Source organism: Oryx dammah, unplaced genomic scaffold, assembly GCF_014754425.2.
Source record: "Oryx dammah isolate SB20612 unplaced genomic scaffold, SCBI_Odam_1.1 HiC_scaffold_19, whole genome shotgun sequence".
Taxonomy (NCBI): domain Eukaryota; kingdom Metazoa; phylum Chordata; class Mammalia; order Artiodactyla; family Bovidae; genus Oryx; species Oryx dammah.
Window position 1 is genome coordinate 60,352,209 of NW_024070203.1, and position 17,113 is coordinate 60,369,321.

A 17,113-nucleotide genomic window follows, 5' to 3' on the forward strand; every position below is an offset into this window, starting at 1 on the left:
GGGGTTGCAAAGTGTCAGACATGGCTGAGCATGTGCACACATACACATAATCTTCAGAACGCTCTAAAATCATAAGACCTAATTCTAAAAGTTATTTAGCACTGTTCTGTTTATCTAATTCTGTGTAACTCATCACAGAAGAACTTGGTGGCATGAGAAAACAACAATCATTTTATTATCTCTCATGGTTTCTGTGGCTCAGAGATTCTGGCAAGACTCTCAGCTGGCCAGCTCTTACTCAAAGTTTCTCTTGTGGTTATAATCAGACAATGGCTGGAGCTAGAATAGCAGAGGTGGAAGGGAGCAGAATATCTGGGAATTGCCTTGGCATCTCTCTCTCTTCCTGTAATTTCAGGCCTTTTTCATGTGGTCCCTTTGCATGTGGTAGTCCAGGCTTCCTTACAGCATGGAAGTCTTAGGATCATTGGATTGCCTACATGCAGTTAAAGACTTCTGTGGCGCCTTTGCCTCAGAAGTCGCAGAGGGTGGCTTCTGCCATAATCTACTGGTTAAAATAGTCACAAAACCCACCCAGTTTCAAGAGCAGCAGGTGGATTCTACCTTTTTGATTCTACCTTTTGGGGGGGAGTGTCCAAGTCATATTGTAGGAAGAGACTGTGGATATTTTTGCAGTCATCTCTGGAAAATGCGATCTACTACAAACATGTTTAAATTATGAAGACACACATCTGCTGAGTCATAGGGATAATAATGTACCTATTAGTGTTAGTTCACATTGTTGCATTCTGTAGAAAAACACTAATACTCCTTTAAAAATTAAAATAGTGCCTTTAAAAATGTGACAATTCTATCCAATTTAAAGTATTCCAGATGTTGGAGATTAAAAAGGCAAGGAATAATTAAAACCTGATACCCCTTCACCTCTTTATGTTCCCAAGTAGAGAATCAAATAGAGTTCCTTTTATAGAAAATGGAACTTAATCACATATTTTGTTCACGACAAGTGAATCTGAAAAGCAGAGAAGCACGGTTGGCAATCTTTCATATTGTGTAGTGAGAATAATGATGAGTACCTCCATCATGGGTTTCCTATGAAATAAATTGTTCATGAATGAATAATCTGCAAAGCACTGTCTCAGATGGCTCTGTGGCTTCTCAGAGCTGCTGGGTTACAAAAGCACCAAAGCAATCCCAGAGATCCCTCTGGGGGAACTTACAGCTTAGAAAAAGAAAAAGATGACAAGACAGTTACTCACACTGTAGGTTATTTGGGAATAAAACCATTAGTATGCATCCTTGGGTCTAACCATCTCACTGGATTCAGTGAACAGATGAGATCAGTATCTTGGTTTTAATATCTTACTTCATTGTAACAGGCCCAGCTCTGAAGATATGTTTTCTTTCGGTTTCCCAGATTTGACTAGTATTTCAACTTTTTAGCTATTATGGATTTTTATGGATTGAAAAGTAATATGAAAAAAGAATTTTTTACTTCATTACATTCCATTAGTTTTGTGTTCACTCAGTTAACAGGTTTTTACTAATGGAAAGAGAGTTTCAATTTCTTTTTCATCTATGAATGAAGACTGAAGTCTCCAGTTTGAGATCTTATCAGTTTTCCCTTAGGATCAAAACATATCAACAAACACATTCCTTCATTTAAGAGGAAAAGATGTAAATAAAGCACACAAAGAATTGGGCAGCTTGAAGGACAAATTCTAGACTGTTATTTCTGTGAGGAAGATAATGTGACTGTGTGTAAATAGTTTTTGAAGGGTATTTTTGAAAGCTTAAGTCATTATTTGGGGGCTATCTCTACCTGGTGAGAATATTTAGAGCATAATTATTTTGAAATTTTGTTTTGGTTTTTTTTTTTTTTTTTTGGTACCATTTTGGTAAAGGGAATCTCAGTCTTGATATGAACCAGTAAGTAAAAAATTAATTCCTAACGTAGATTCCTAAAAATAAGCCACTGGAAATCTCAAGTGTCAAAGTGGGAGAATTATGACTTTGTAATGTAGCCATAGCATTAAGGAATGATTCCTAAGGCATTTTCAATCTGCAACACCTTTTTTAAAAATTAGTAAGAAAAATGACCTCTCTTCTAATTCGTTTTCCCAACACTGATGTATTTGACTTAGCAGTGTCTGGATCTAAATTAAGGTTAGTCTCTAAAGTACCTTTTGGCGAAGGAAAACTATAATGGTTTTATTACTCTCTTACATGAACCAAGAAAGGGAATTTTACAAGCATGAAGAGGTTCTTAAATAGAGTGGGTAATGGAGGCAAAAGGAAGAATGAAAAGAAAAGGTAAAATCAGAATCCTTCTCCATTGCATTGTTTAACTTCCCACATCACAGAAAGAAGGAAGGCTGTTTGCTCACTTGGTTAATCTCATTTTTCCATTATCAGTCCACAGGATGTGTTTTCCACCAGTTTGAAGTTGGACTTGTAAAATGGACTCTAGGGTAATGTGAGTGAGAACAAACAAAAGGGGCTATTCTCTCCTCCCTGCCTGCGTGTCACTCCCATTAATGTCAGCAGGGATTATGTCCTCACATGGAGGAAAATGTCTGTTTACAACTGGAGTGAATGCATTACTCTGCCCATTACCACCATTTCGATTCATTGAAAATGGAATGGATTCATATGGGGTGTGTTTGTGTTTGCTTCAAAAAGGCATTCTTTTAGAATGGGCCACTGATGTTATAAAACTAATTATGTTCTTCTCTCCACCCTACATACTAAAGTAATACTGCTGGCTTTCACTATTCATTCTAGCTTTTCTGTGCCCTACTACCTAAACTTGAAAAAAAAAAAAAAAAAAACCACAGGCAAAGCAACTGTTCAACTTCTAGCTCATTTACATAATTTTTTTAAGGCAAGCAATATAGTTGAGTGATGTTAAGTTCAACAGATTGTAAATGGAACCCAAAGTACCTTGTTAAGACAAGATGTGTTTGCTGTCCACTTAAGCACTTCTTGTTGCTGGTAGTTTTCCCAAAATGATCTGGGTGTAAGTGATGTAGCCAGTGGTACTTATGCCACGGAAATAGCCATGACCTATATTTTCATGTGTCAAAGTAATCCTTATTCTGCTTAGGGTGCTGATACTCTCCACTCACTCTTGCCTCATTCTTTCAAAGTAGGTCCTCTTGGCACAAAACAAAGAAAGCTCTCTGCTAACGTAGAAGCTGCAGATTTTGTAAGCCTGCCACAAAGATCTCTAACTTTGAGCCAAAAAGTTTGGTGTGATTAACGTAATGCTCAATCTGTGGGACCTCTTGCATGCTCTAGTTTCTATCAGAGCACCAGTCAATAAGACTAAAATTATACAGTCCGGGGTTTGTTTACTTTAAAGCTGCTTGCAAAATATCAGGAGACTTTTCAAAGCATTAGCAACCAATTTAAGAGAAAATGAGTGGTGGAAGGGTCAGGGGGAAATATTTACTTTGGAAGGTCAGTTGAATATTTGAAGAGAGTAACAGGGTTTGGCTTCCAGGGTCATGTTAATGTATCTAGTTGTCTATTTGATCCTAAATAATTAAGCTGTAGAAGCAGGAGGTCGAAAAGTTGTTATAGATTAGGTCCCAGCAGGGACCATGCTTTGACGTGGTTTGTACAAAAGAAGGACTCTGTCTTGTATGTAAAGTACGGTTTGTTGCTAAGACTGATTCCTCCTGTCCTGAATCCTTAATCTGGGCAACTAGACAAGAGATCAGAGCTATCACATCCTCCTCTGTGAAGCTATATGGGCAGTGTTTATCCTGTGATCTTTATTTTATCTGTTCACAAATGATACTGATGCAATAGAGGTGGCTGCGTAGGGGAGATGTATAACCCAGTGGCTTTTGAAAGCTGAGTATCACCAATCTTTGAATCACACACACATTTCAACACAGTTGGCTTTCTTAAAATTGAAATACAACCCTTAATTATGTTAGTTAATTGCAATTACTTCACTTGAAATATATCCATGATAGATGAGCCCCGGTATCTATCAAATTAACCATTTTTTTTGGTAGAAGAATTTGTGTTTTTTAAATTGATTGTGTTATCTGCAGGAACATTTATATTATTAATACAAAAATTAGGGGGGAGGAAGTAGAGAAGTGTTATACTTTTCCAGTGGTAAACTTACTCTGTTTATGGCAGGTGTAATCCTCACAGATGGACAGCTGAATTTTTCTGTTTACAAATCACACTCTATGATTTGAGTGGTCACCAACTTAATAATGATAAAAATAAACAAAATGCTATACTTTCTATTTTGATATTAATTTAATTATGTTTTAAAATTTACCACAGCCAGAATATACTTTTCTTGGATTATTCAATTTAAAAGTCAACTGTTCAACTGGGAGTTAAATAATTTTTAAGTCATTATCCTTTGATTAAAGTAAACTGAAACCAAAGGTTTGTTTAGTTCACAGATTTTATTTTTAAAATTAAAATCATATTTTCTGCAAGGAATTGTTTCTATACTCTGTATCTTACTGGTTCTTTTGGGAATGTGCAGAAATAAATTCAAGAGTGTTTTCAGATACAAATTGTTCATGTACTCGCTATGAATCTTGAAGGGGAAAAAATGTACATTTCTTTGCAAACTGATATTTCTGTTCAAATCCTGTATATTATAGAGCTTCAAAGAAGAGCTAAATCAACTCACCAGAATTTGAGTATTTCTTGGTTAGTAAAATCAAACTACACAAAGCTCAAATTTGTGTTAATGAGTAGAATTGTGATTAGATTAGGGTATTTGGCTTTATGTAAAATAGAAAACAAAAAAACCCTTTGACTGAGGTCAGTGGAATTTTTGTTTTCTATTTTACATAAAGCCAAATACCCCCATCTAATCTTGCCTGGAGAATCCCAGGGATGGGATAGCCTGGTGGGCTGCCGTCTATGGGGTCGCACAGAGTCGCACACGACTGAAGCGACTTAGCAGCAGCAGCAGCAGTCAAAACAGGTGAACAAAAGGAATTGTATATGAGGTTAAATGGAAGGATGTTAAAATATTTCACTCCTTTTCCCTCCTAGGAATTATGCTCAAAGGTGTTTCTGAGATGATCACATTTTAGGTATCATGCTCACCAAAAGTATGTTGGGTTTTGTAATAGCAGTTATTGTCATCACATAATGCAGAAAAGAGAATCATCAGCTAGCCTGGCTCTGGTATAATCATAATATAAAATGTATTTTACATTTAATAAAGGTAAATTATGTGTGGAAAGGTAAAGCAACCTATAATTAATAGGAACTTGGCTTGCAATAGCCAAAACACATCAAAGCACTGTTCCTTATTGACTAATGTATGCGCTCTGGGCAATCCCCACCCCCATCAGTTGGGACCTTTTAAGTTTTATAGTATAAGATGCCCATGGAAAGATTTTTTTCCTTAAATAAAATGTCTGCTTGTGGCTAAATTTTGGAGGGGCTCGATGAGAATTCTAATGGGATTTAAATATATGACAGAAGACAGAAATGTCTGTCTGTGCGCACGTGAGTGTATGTGTGTGTGCGCGTGTGCGTGTGTGTGTGCGCGCGTGTGTGTGTGCGTGTGCGTGTGTGTGTGTGCGTGTGCACTTGTGTCACAATTTCACACTCTTCAACTGCAAGATGAAACAGGGCACAGATGCCTTTTATTATCAGCGATTAAGAAAACACTTCTCCTAGAAGGAAAATTTTGTGTTTGTGAATGAAAATTAGCCCCACGCTCTCTGCATTTGGCACTCCTTTTGCCAAACAGAGGGGGAATAAAGGGATATATTTAAGATATTAAGAAAAATTAGATTACTCCTGAACATTCTCTCCTGTTAAATTATCAGGACAGAGTGCTTCTTTAGCCTCAATTATTCCTTTTTGTTTTGAAAGCACTTTAGAATGGTTTCTATTAAGACAAGGTATTGAAACCTTCAAATCTGATTGAAAATTGTATCCCTCTTATAGGAAGTTATAAAATTAAAAAAAAAAAAATTCTCTGCCCGCTTTGAAATACGGTCTAACGGAGATTGGAGAACCAGACCAGAAGTTACTACCACCGTCTTTTTAAAAATGGAAACCAAGCTGAAACTGCTCATTTAATTGTTACTCTGGTTGTAGTTGCTGCTGTTGTTTTGATAGACTGGAATCTTCCTGTAACTCGGCCCAATGGAGTCCTGCATTTGCCGAGAGTCCTTGTTACCTTTCAAAGCCGGGATCTGATGAGTTATGCTGCAAGCGGGGGCTTGGAGGAATTTCTCAGCTGGCATCTATTCCCTTTTTTAGAAACTGTGTGACTAAAGGTTTGCATAATTAAAAGTTGCTCTGAAAGTGCTTACAGACCCCAGATTCTTGCTTGCTTCCCTAACAGACTTTTGCTTCAATTCTGCCCGAGTAAGTGATCCATCTACACAATCATCCTTACTAGAATACAAAAACACTTTCCTCTACTTTCACTCTGTTGATCAGTTTTAGGCAGATCTGCTCCATCTTTTACTTTTAATTTTTTATTTTGTGTAATGTCTTTCACTTTATTTTTAATATCATCGAGGTCGACAGAACTAAGGTGTGGGTCAGTGAGTGAAACCATAATCTCCAAGAGTCATTACATTTTGTCACAGACCTGTTTGATTTTTTTTTCTTAATGCTATTTTCTCTACACATGTCTGAATAATGCCTTACTGCTTACTGAAGAACTTCAAAAAGCACTGAGAGCAAGGCTTCAATTTTTGTGCATCATTACAGGGGAAAGGATTATTGTAATCCCCATTTTATAGACGAACCATTTGAGGTTTAAGTAACTTGACCAATGCCTGGGAGTAAGGAAGACATGAAGCCAGAGTAAAACTCCCAGTTTATGGTTTTGATCTCTTATGAACTTCTTTTTCTCTAAGAAGCAAGCTTATTTTCAGTTTTCTAATATGAAGGAACGAGGTTATTTGGTTTGACTTCTATCTTTAAAAGGCAGAACTGACCTCATAATGTTAGATCATTTCCTAACCCAGTTTTAATTCTCCTATAGCTGCTGATATCATTGAAAGCTTCCCTTCCAGTTTGCACTTGAGTTTTCTTATTAATCAAAAAACAGCTTGAGTTAGACTTTTGCAAGGGCCAAATATCCCATTGCCAAAAATTCTATCAATGGAAGAAGTGCTGAATATATAGCTTCTTTTTTCCCCTATATTTAATTAAATGTTTGGATAATAATACCTGCTCTACTATCCTCCCTAAAAGATAATATGTATAATATAGAATGCTCTTAGAATTTTTCTTAAGTGATAGCTTCAGGCTTTCTGGACAAATAGTATAAGACATCAGGATCACTGTGCTGAACTCTGATTGTACTATACCAGAAATATTCATTTTTTAAAACTTTCTTTGCTATATTTCAGTAATCACAGAATGCATAAACCTATGACAAAAAAAGTGATTTTCATAGAGAAGAAAAAAAAAACATGTAATTGAAAGAGTTGAAGAGTTAGTTCAAGTTTTAATTAAAAAATATAATAGTTTTGAAACTTTATAGAAAAATAGCCTGGGATTTCTAATGTCAGTTATGACAGTTTCCAAATAATAAAATGTTTTTCTTAAACAGAAGAAAAATTAATCAAAATAGTTAAATTGAGGCAAGTTCTGAAAATAATAAAACAGCTTCATTTTAATCCACCTTGAAAATCAAAATTAAGATTAATAAACTAAATAAAAACTTTTTGTTCCATTTGAGACTTGATGTTACATAGATGACCTAAAGATTCTCCTTTATAACTCTAACTGCTTTCAACCTTCTGAATAATTTTCCTTTCACTCTAAAACTTTCCACCGTTAATCTCTGGCCAATCGTAACTTTTTGATTTTAAAAAATATTTAAGGAAGACATTAATAACACCATTTTGGTAATTCTTAAAGGGGAACTGATGTATCCTCTTACATTTAAAATACTATCTAAATAATTCAAAAATACACCCTCAAATGTCAAACTTTCCTAAGGTCTTTAATTCAACACAGAATTATTGCTCTTTGAAACGTTAAACATAACAAGTACATTTAGGTGCTAGAAATGGTTTTAATACATACAGTATATAGTATTTCTAAGAATCTCTAATCTGTTGATTTTAGAAACATACATTTAAACACTGTACATTCCATAATTCCATAGTACCAGAACAGAGGATGTTACAAATCTAAAAGACAGCATTGCCTAAAGGTAATGTAATTGGAGAAAATCGTAATTGTATTTTGCCAACTTGATTTTCTCTGATTAAAAAGAAAAACTTTAAAGTTGAAACAGTAAACATTAAAGGCAATTTTATATTGCTAGCTTTAAGTGAATAATATGTAAATCAGAGTTGAAAAAAAAACCTTTAGTAATTCAGACACATGTAATATTATTTTAATATTATTGCAAGACAGCTAAATGAAAGACAGAAGGTAATAGTTGCTAATGTATTTGTGATTCAAATAAATAATGTAGTTGCTATATTCATATTCACATTTGATGCAAAACTACTTCGAAACAATGCATATGTCCTATTTTCAAAAAGCTCAATCAAGCACCTTGATCACTACATAGAAATAAAGCAGAGAAAATAATCACTAATTAAAATGCAAGTTCCAAGGAGTAATACCTTTCAGAAGAAAGTTACAGAAGCTTCTGATTCTAAAAATGCCAGGCAGTTTTCATAACCATCAGTACAATTTCTTAGCAGGTGGAGGTACAGTTTTTCTCACAACACGTGTCTGTTAATAGCTTCCTTATGAAGCTGGTAATGTAATGAAATTTTTTTAAAAAAGAATTATTAGAATAATCTCCCATTCTTTCTGGTAGCCACCATTTTAATCCCTGCAAATTACATCCGTCTTTAGTGATATGACTCTCTCAGTTCTTCAGCTTTCTTCAAAAATTAGTGACTTTTGTAATATGTTTCTGAGAAATCTCAACGCTAGTATTCAGATAGACATCCTATATACTTCTTAAAATATGAAAAGGTGCTTCGCAGGAATGCACACGTTACAGAGCTATCTAACAGGATTCACAATAGGAATAGAACAAAATAGTTCAGTTATGATTAAAAAAAAAAACTGCCCTTTTTTGCTATCCAGTATATATGAAAAAATTTAAGATCTGCATTTGAAGATGGTAAAATGGCAGGCAATAACATTCCCTTCATTTTTATTGTAAAGTGATTAAAAAGCTGAAATACAATATCTACCTCTTGATTTATTTAGTCAGCATTTTATCTAAAATATTTTCTAAGCAGGCGAGTTTAAAATGGACTCTACCTTCAATTTCCTATTATGTCTAATCTTGTTCCCCTCGACTAGTGACTTTAGTATTGGAAATCTGCAATTCATTCTTAACCCAAAAATAAACCTTAGCGCTTTGTCCATTCACCTTAATACTCCTCTGGTTTATTCTAGGGAACTTTCCCTTGCAGTTACCATAGTCATTTCCCCAGTGCCTTAACCCTTCTAGTGAGTGAAACTATTTTTCTGTCCTCCCTTCCTAATGCTTCTAGTTCTTCTCATTTTAGCATTTGGGAACTTCTATCAAGGCTCTGTAAGTACTAAGTACAGCTACTGTTCATGGGGATCAAGTTTAAACTTTCTTCCCCAAACCCTTGTTAAACGTCTATTGTAAGGATTTAAATGTATGAATCACTTTGCAGTTTCTGTTCATGCTTCTGACTGTAAACCTATTACACAGACAGAACCAAAGCCATGTATTGGGTGAAAAAATTACAAAGTCCTTGTTGAAATTTACATAAGAATGATCAGTCCAGGAGCCCCCACTCTGTACTAAGCACCATACTCCATGCTTTATATGCAGGTTCTTATGTATATTTCACAATAAGCAATGGCTTTGCCATTTTTCTGTGCCTCTTTTTCTTCCCCATCTCACAGCTGATCCCTCAGCAAATTCTGTCTGTTCTACTTTCAAAATAAATCTAGAATATGACTACTTCTTACCACCTCCACGGCTACCATCCTGGTTCAAGCCACCACAGTCCCTGACCTGGAATACCACAATAGTCTCTAAGGGATCTCCTTGCCTGTATTTTCTCCACCACGGTCCCTTCTAAACACAGCAGCCAGAGCAAGTCTTGTCAAAACATAGGTCCGATTGTATCACTCATTTGCTCACTGCCCTCCATTGGCTGTTCATTTTCCCTCTGAGTAAAGACCAAAGTCATGTCTCTGCCTCAGTAGATCCTACACCACACTGCATTCCCTTGACCTTCTCCAAAACAGCAGACTCTCTCTCAGTTCAGTCTCTGCCTCTGGTTTCCTCTTTTTCTTAAAGATCTTTCTTCAAGTGTCATCTTCTCAGTGATTTCTCAGCTGGGCTCCTCGCCTAAAAGGCAGTCATTTCCCCACCTTGATTCTTCTTGTCATTCTTAATGCTTTATTTTTTTTCTCCACTACACTTAATACCATCTAACATATCATACATTTTGCTATACATTTTAACATATATTAACCATGGCTGAGCTCTGCCTATCCTAATAGAATGGGAACTGCATAAAGGCAGTAGAAGACCCTCAATGAATATATGTTGAATGAATGAATAAACACCTGCATGAGGTAAGCAATATTATTATTATCTGTATTTTAGCAATACATAAATGAGATGCTTGGAGTGATCAAATAATTTGTCTGAGGCCACAGAACCAGATGCTCTTAACTACTACTCCATCTAGCCTGTCAAACCAGAATGGTAATTCTTGCATCTGTTGCTTTTCCCACTTTGCCATGGAATCTCCATCATGGCCTATCTCTGTAAGAAATGAGTCTCAACAAAGGTGAAATTGTGAGATAGCCCGCTAGCTGTGCTGAGTACAATGGCTTGCAGAGAGTGGTTATGTAAGGCATATTTGAGGGTCTGAGCTAAAAGGAAGGATTAAGAATTTTCATTTGGGTGTTTGCAAGTTCTGTGAAATTTAAGGCGTAGAGTATTTATCATCAAATGACATTTCTGGCTAGCCTGGTGATGAGGGAAATTCCTTTAGTTCCCTGGGCTTCACTTTCCCATTTATGCAGCAGAAATAATACGTAGATACTTATTGGTAGTTGCAGATAGTGCTTAACAGTGCCCAGCACATATTCAATGAATTACCTCTTACTATTAGCATCATTATGGTTATCATGGTTATTTTAGGTTAAATAAAATACAGACACCCTACTGTGGGCTGTGTATCATCTCACTTCTGCCCAACAATCGTTTCTTCTCCTCTCTCCCTATGTGCTTGGAGCCAGCCATTAGGCTTTCTTGCTCTTTCCTGAACCACTTTCCCAGCTCAAGGCCCATCTATCAGCTGTTCCTCCAAGATTAAAAAGCAGCGTACTTGCCTCTTCAGACTTGAAGTCTCAAGAACGTGTCACCTAACTGCTCGATGTGGCCTGTTTGAACAACCCAGGCTAAAGACACTCCTGTGCTTAGTTGCTGAGTCATGTCCAACTCGTTGCGACCTCATGGACTGTAGCCTGCCAGGCTCCTCTGTCCACAGGGATTCTCCAGGCAAGAATAGTGGAGTGGGTTGCCATGCCCTCCTCCAGGGGAATTTTTCCAACACAGGAATTGAACCCAGGTCACCTGCTTTGCAGACAGAAACTCATATCTCCCACCAATCACTCTCTTCTGATTTTCCTTTCCATATTTGATGTTTCCTAGTTTTCTTTTCTTCTTTTTTATTTTTTATTGTCCATCTGACCACCAGAAGAAAATACAAGAACACAATGACTGTATTTCTCTTCTATACCACATCTCCTTAGTACCTTGCCTTTTGTACCTAAAGCAGTGTCTAGAATGCATAGGTATTCAATAAATATTAATAGAATAAATATCTGAGTGAGTGAGTAAATAAATAGGGTACTTGGTTCAGATTAGGATGTTCAGAGGTGGTAAAGCATGAAAATACATCACCATATAATAGTCTAGGAGGTAGAAATGGGCTCTGAGGGTGGGACAACCCTTCTGTTTAACTTCAGGTACATATATTGTATGAAGCTCTTCAGATACAGCCCTTATATTTTCTCACAGCATTAAAGCATGACATTCAGAAGTGGTATACAACTGCAGAGCCTTTTGAGGCTTGGTTCCCATCTGTCTTGAAGGGTATTATCTTGGTTTGTGGCCCACTTTCAGAGGACTCTTTTCCCTAATATAGCCAGCATATCATTTGACCCCCTAATTACTGAAGAGAATCTAAATCCCAATGCTTTTGAAGTACCTACAGGTAATGTGAATCATTAGAAGCATATGTCATAAAAACTGAAGACATTTTTCAAATCGCTTAAATTATAATAATTAATTTAATATGCTTCATATGTTTAAACTATATTTAGTTTCAAGCCATATGCTTTCTTATATGAAATGGAGTTCCAGATTTGTCTATTGCTTTTTACCGTACAGTAACCAAACTGGAATTTGTCCAGCACATCAAGAGTTAACATGCCCACACTAAAGAAACACTTCTAATATCTGTAATAAGTACTAGGAATTAAGAAAAAGCAAAACTTATCTTTAAAAAGAAGACCTGCTTATACCATATCCCAAGTCAATCACTGCTATGTTAGTGAATGCTCACTGAATCTGGAAGCCTGAGGTTTGTGTTCAGAGTCCCGAGCAGCCACCTCTGCTAAGATGTCAAAGCTAAAGATATGTTGCTGTCATAGGTCCTTAGCTCTGTTCTTCAGACATCATTTTTTTTTTTTTTTCTGCCAAAGAATCTGTTTTTCAAAAACATTGAGTTGGCCAAAAATTTTGCTCAGGTTTTTCCATACTGTCTTACAGAAAAACCCAGTGAACTTTTTGGCCAACCCAACAGCTTCTGATTTGTTTTATTTTTTGTCCTTAGATCTTTCTAATCTCTCCCCATTCTTTCAGAGATTGAATGAGCTGCTTTAAAGTTTATCATTGCCTTTGTTTTTTATTTTGCTCTGTTTTCTTTTCCACTGTTACTATCCCAAAGCCATGTAACAGTTAAATCATGCCATTTGTGGCTTTCAAGATGAACCAAATATAAGGCAAAGATTGTTGACAGTTTTCAAGTGACAAAGATTTCATGGCATAAATATATCTTCAAGTGACAATGTTCATCAACCAGCACTGACTTCTTTTCTTAGACTTGAAATGTTTTTTCTTTTTTTTTCTTTTAAGAGAGTGTTTAATTTGTGGCTTATCTGGAAAATGCTAAGTAGCTTCATTTAATTTGTTCTTTTTACTGTTTTCAACAATTGTTGGGTAACTGGACTGATGATGGGATGAAATGAAGAAAGACTCCTACTTTGTGAAATGACAAATCATGATTACAGGTATTATTAATTATTTATTAATAATTAATCAATATTCTACTGTGTCTGTTCTTTGGCTTTCAGAGGCTTATATGTAGAAAAAAATGACATCATTTTAGAAAACAGTTTTGATAGAAATAGAATTTGTTTTCACCCTGATTCAGAACTTCCAGGGATTCTCTATTTTATTTAAGAGAAAGAGCCTCTTTGTTTCAATTTGCATACTTTGGGTTAGTTAACTGATGTAGTAACCTGCTCTACTGTCCCACTGTCTGTTGTCAAACAGTTGTACATAAAATCACGCTGATATTAATCTAGGAAGGTACTGGCAACCAGAATTTACCACCACCTACAAAGCTGTATTTTGAAAGGTTCTTATTCCAAATACATGTGAATACTTGTGTGGTTTGGCGGTGGGGGGGTAAGGGGGTTGTTTTTTTGTTTTTTTTCCAATATAAACAAGTAGTTTTGTCACATGTGTAAATCCCAGGAATCTAGTTGACAGCATATGATATTCCCTATTCGATGTTTGTAAACTCAAATTAGCTGCAGAAAAAGTGATTTCCAGGCCAGCGTGTAACTCTGCTAACCAGCTGCCTGGACAGGGCCGGCTATCTGCTTCTGGACTTGCTTTAGCTAATGTCCACTGGAACATGAGAAGAAACATAAATAATTTTTCTTTTTGCAAAGACTACTTCATTACAGGCCAGCTGTGACCTTAATGATCAACAGCTGTAAGCACACAGCAGCCCAAAGCAAAGAATTAAAAGCATAATGGAGATTTAGGAAATAGATGAATTGACAGGTGTTGGGAGGATGAATTATTGCTTAAAGTAATATATAATTTAAAGTAGAATATTCTGGGAAATGTTTATAGGAAGAATATTCCTTGTAGTAAAACAAAAATCAAAAAATTACCAGTAACCAGTACTTCAGCGTTAAGAATTGGTCCTTGGTGCTTAATTCACACTTTTAACTCTCACGCACTATTTCTTAACAAATGCTATGCCAGCTTGGTTGGTGACTGACAATGCATGAGTGCAGATTTTTATTTTAATCTGTGTGCGTTTGGGGGAAAATGTGTAGTTCCTCATACCTTTGAATTTTTTGAAAAAATATTTCTAATCCATTCCATTTTATCTTAAAAATTTTACTTACCAATTAATCACGCATTTTCTGCTCAAGATTTTAATATTAGAGCTATAGCTTTTAAAGGTATTTTCTCGCACAAAAGCTAAATGAATAATTTTATGATATCCTTCAGGATACTGAAGAGCTCTGCTTCAGCAAATTTTGAATATTACTAAACACTTTTTAGACACATTTAAAATTTTAACAGGCATTTTTTCTATTGTACTAATTTTTTAATTAAAGGAATTGGGTCCAGGATATCAAGTGATAAAAGCATTGTTTCCAAGAATTAATTTCAGCTCTACAAATCATTCTCTTTCTGATTTTAAAAAGGTGCTCTACCCACAAGTTTTCCAGTTCATTCAATTTTTTAAAAAGATAATTGTTTCTATGAACTTCCAATATGAAATTTTGTTCACTCTTTAAAATGTTGGTAGTCAGTAAATATTATTGAGGAGTTATTTTATGTGGACTCTTTTCAGGTTTGTACAATAAATTCTGTTCTGTAATTTTAAAGAGCCATTTGTAAATAATTATTTTGATGATGACTTTAGGTATAAAGTATTAACATTTGAGGCGAGTTAAGAATTAGGACGCAGGATGGTAGGGAAACAGTCTTTGCTAATCAACTCACTGTTCATTTTTATTCCTGGAACTGCCAGGTGATGATTTATATGTATATTTTCTTGTAAAACCACAATTCATTAACTTCCCTGAGACCTGTAGCTCTGGAAATTTAAATTACATTAAAGCCACACCACCTGCTTGTACTTCAATAGGTTCATGGCTAGACTCTCAGTCTCCTTCTGTAAACCTTCCACCAGTAGAAATGCCAGCGCTACCTTCTGGCACACTAGTGATGCCATGCTACCATTTCACAGTGTATCGAAAACATGATAAACACTTGAACCTCCAAAACAGCAACAGGATCAGACTGCATAACTACTCAATGGTGATGGTGCCTATGATGGCACCTACAGAGTTACCCCTCCAAAAATAACCTTCTCCTCTTCCTCATTGAAGCTGTTCTTCTTTCATCAAAACCCGTTTTTCTCTTCATTTACTTTTGCTAACCAAATTTTGCAATAAAAGACATGGTAGGAGGCACACTAGACAGAAATTAACATACACTAAAAGCATACCATTTTACCTTCTCTAACTCTTGTCTAAAGAACAGGAGGCTTATAATGTCCTCCTTGTTCTTGCTGTTAAAAAAAAAAAAAGTTTACAATTCATGCTGCAAAATATTCTGGTAAAGCCTCTGGCAAATGCGTACAGTAAATCAGTCCTGCCCTTGCCGAAGTTTTAATTTGCATGCCTGTGTCTCTGGAAACATTCCGGAGCCTTCTAAGAAAGCATTCCAGTGTCTGCCTCTGTAAGAATCCATATGGCAAATGCCTCAGAGATCACAGAACTTTTCTTATTGAAGGCCAAACATACCTCCCCACCTACACCTCCCCCACTTATGTTTGGAGTTCTCAGTAGGAGCCTAACGAAGATTCTAGAAATAATGGGAAGAATAAAGGCAGTGTGGAGTCAAGAGAAGGAAGGAAAGTATATCTGAAGACCGAAACCTATATGTGCTGATTAAGAGGCACTCACTCATGTAATGCACGTCTTGGAACAAGGCACACTTCTTGCTCTTGACTTCAGGAAATGAGAATGAAGAGGGCATATATCAGAGGATGGAGCTGATTAGGTTAGCAGTTCAATTAAAATGTTTAAATGTGCCCTCTGATACACACTGATTTTACATTTATTTTACTCAGGGGGGGCATCTACCATGAATGTTCTCTAAAATGAAAGGGCCAGGGATTTTAAAAGCATTGGATTTTTTGAATGGGAGCATTTTTCAGTGTCCTGAGTATGCAAACAAAACTTGCAAGTGTGTGCTTCCCCAGCTCAGCCCTGAATGTAAAAGGCAGTCATGCTTCTGGAAAAAATAAATCACAACATCAATTTGCAAAATTACAACTTGGAAATCATATTTAGGACCTTGTCCTAATGATGAAGGAACTTAAAGGGGATAATAAAAGGGGAAATATTGCTGAGTCCTTTCCCCTGAAGACACTGGTGGTATCCATTCATTGCACAAGCATTCATCCAGTGTTCACTCTGTGCTCTGCACTCCACGACTCGCTGAGGAGGGGGGTGGGGAAGAGAAAATTACACCATAGTTCATCCCTTTAAACAGTCTAGTGGGGAAGACAGACATGTAATAGATGATTATAAAACCACGAAGGGAGTGCATGAGAGAGATGACTACAGAGTTAAATTTCTCTTCCCACCACTGCCACTAACCTGATTGGGTCAAGGGTCTTGTGAAAAATAACCACTAAACTGAGCCTTAAGTCTAGAAGTTAGCCAAATAAATTGGTCTCGGATTGGGATGGCAAAGAAGACGGAGCACGAATATGATTTGAAGGAGGGTAAGAAGGAACATGGAATGCTCTCTTTTAACCACTCAAACTTCTGCACAGCTCAGGTGTTAAAAGGTCAGGAATGGAGTGATGGGGGATGTTTAGGAGGTAAGCAGGCACGAACCAGATGATGTAGGCTCTTGAATGCTTATTAAAGAGCTTGGATTTTTAAAAAAAATTCCAAGTCTGGGTGTCTCAGACGTCACTATAAAAACAGCTTACAGTTCTGCATCTCCTGATATATCTCCTTTCCATTTATCCTTCTTTTTGCATCAGTACATTTATTTTAGAAAGAACCTTTATGTATGTCAGTCTCAGAATCATGAATC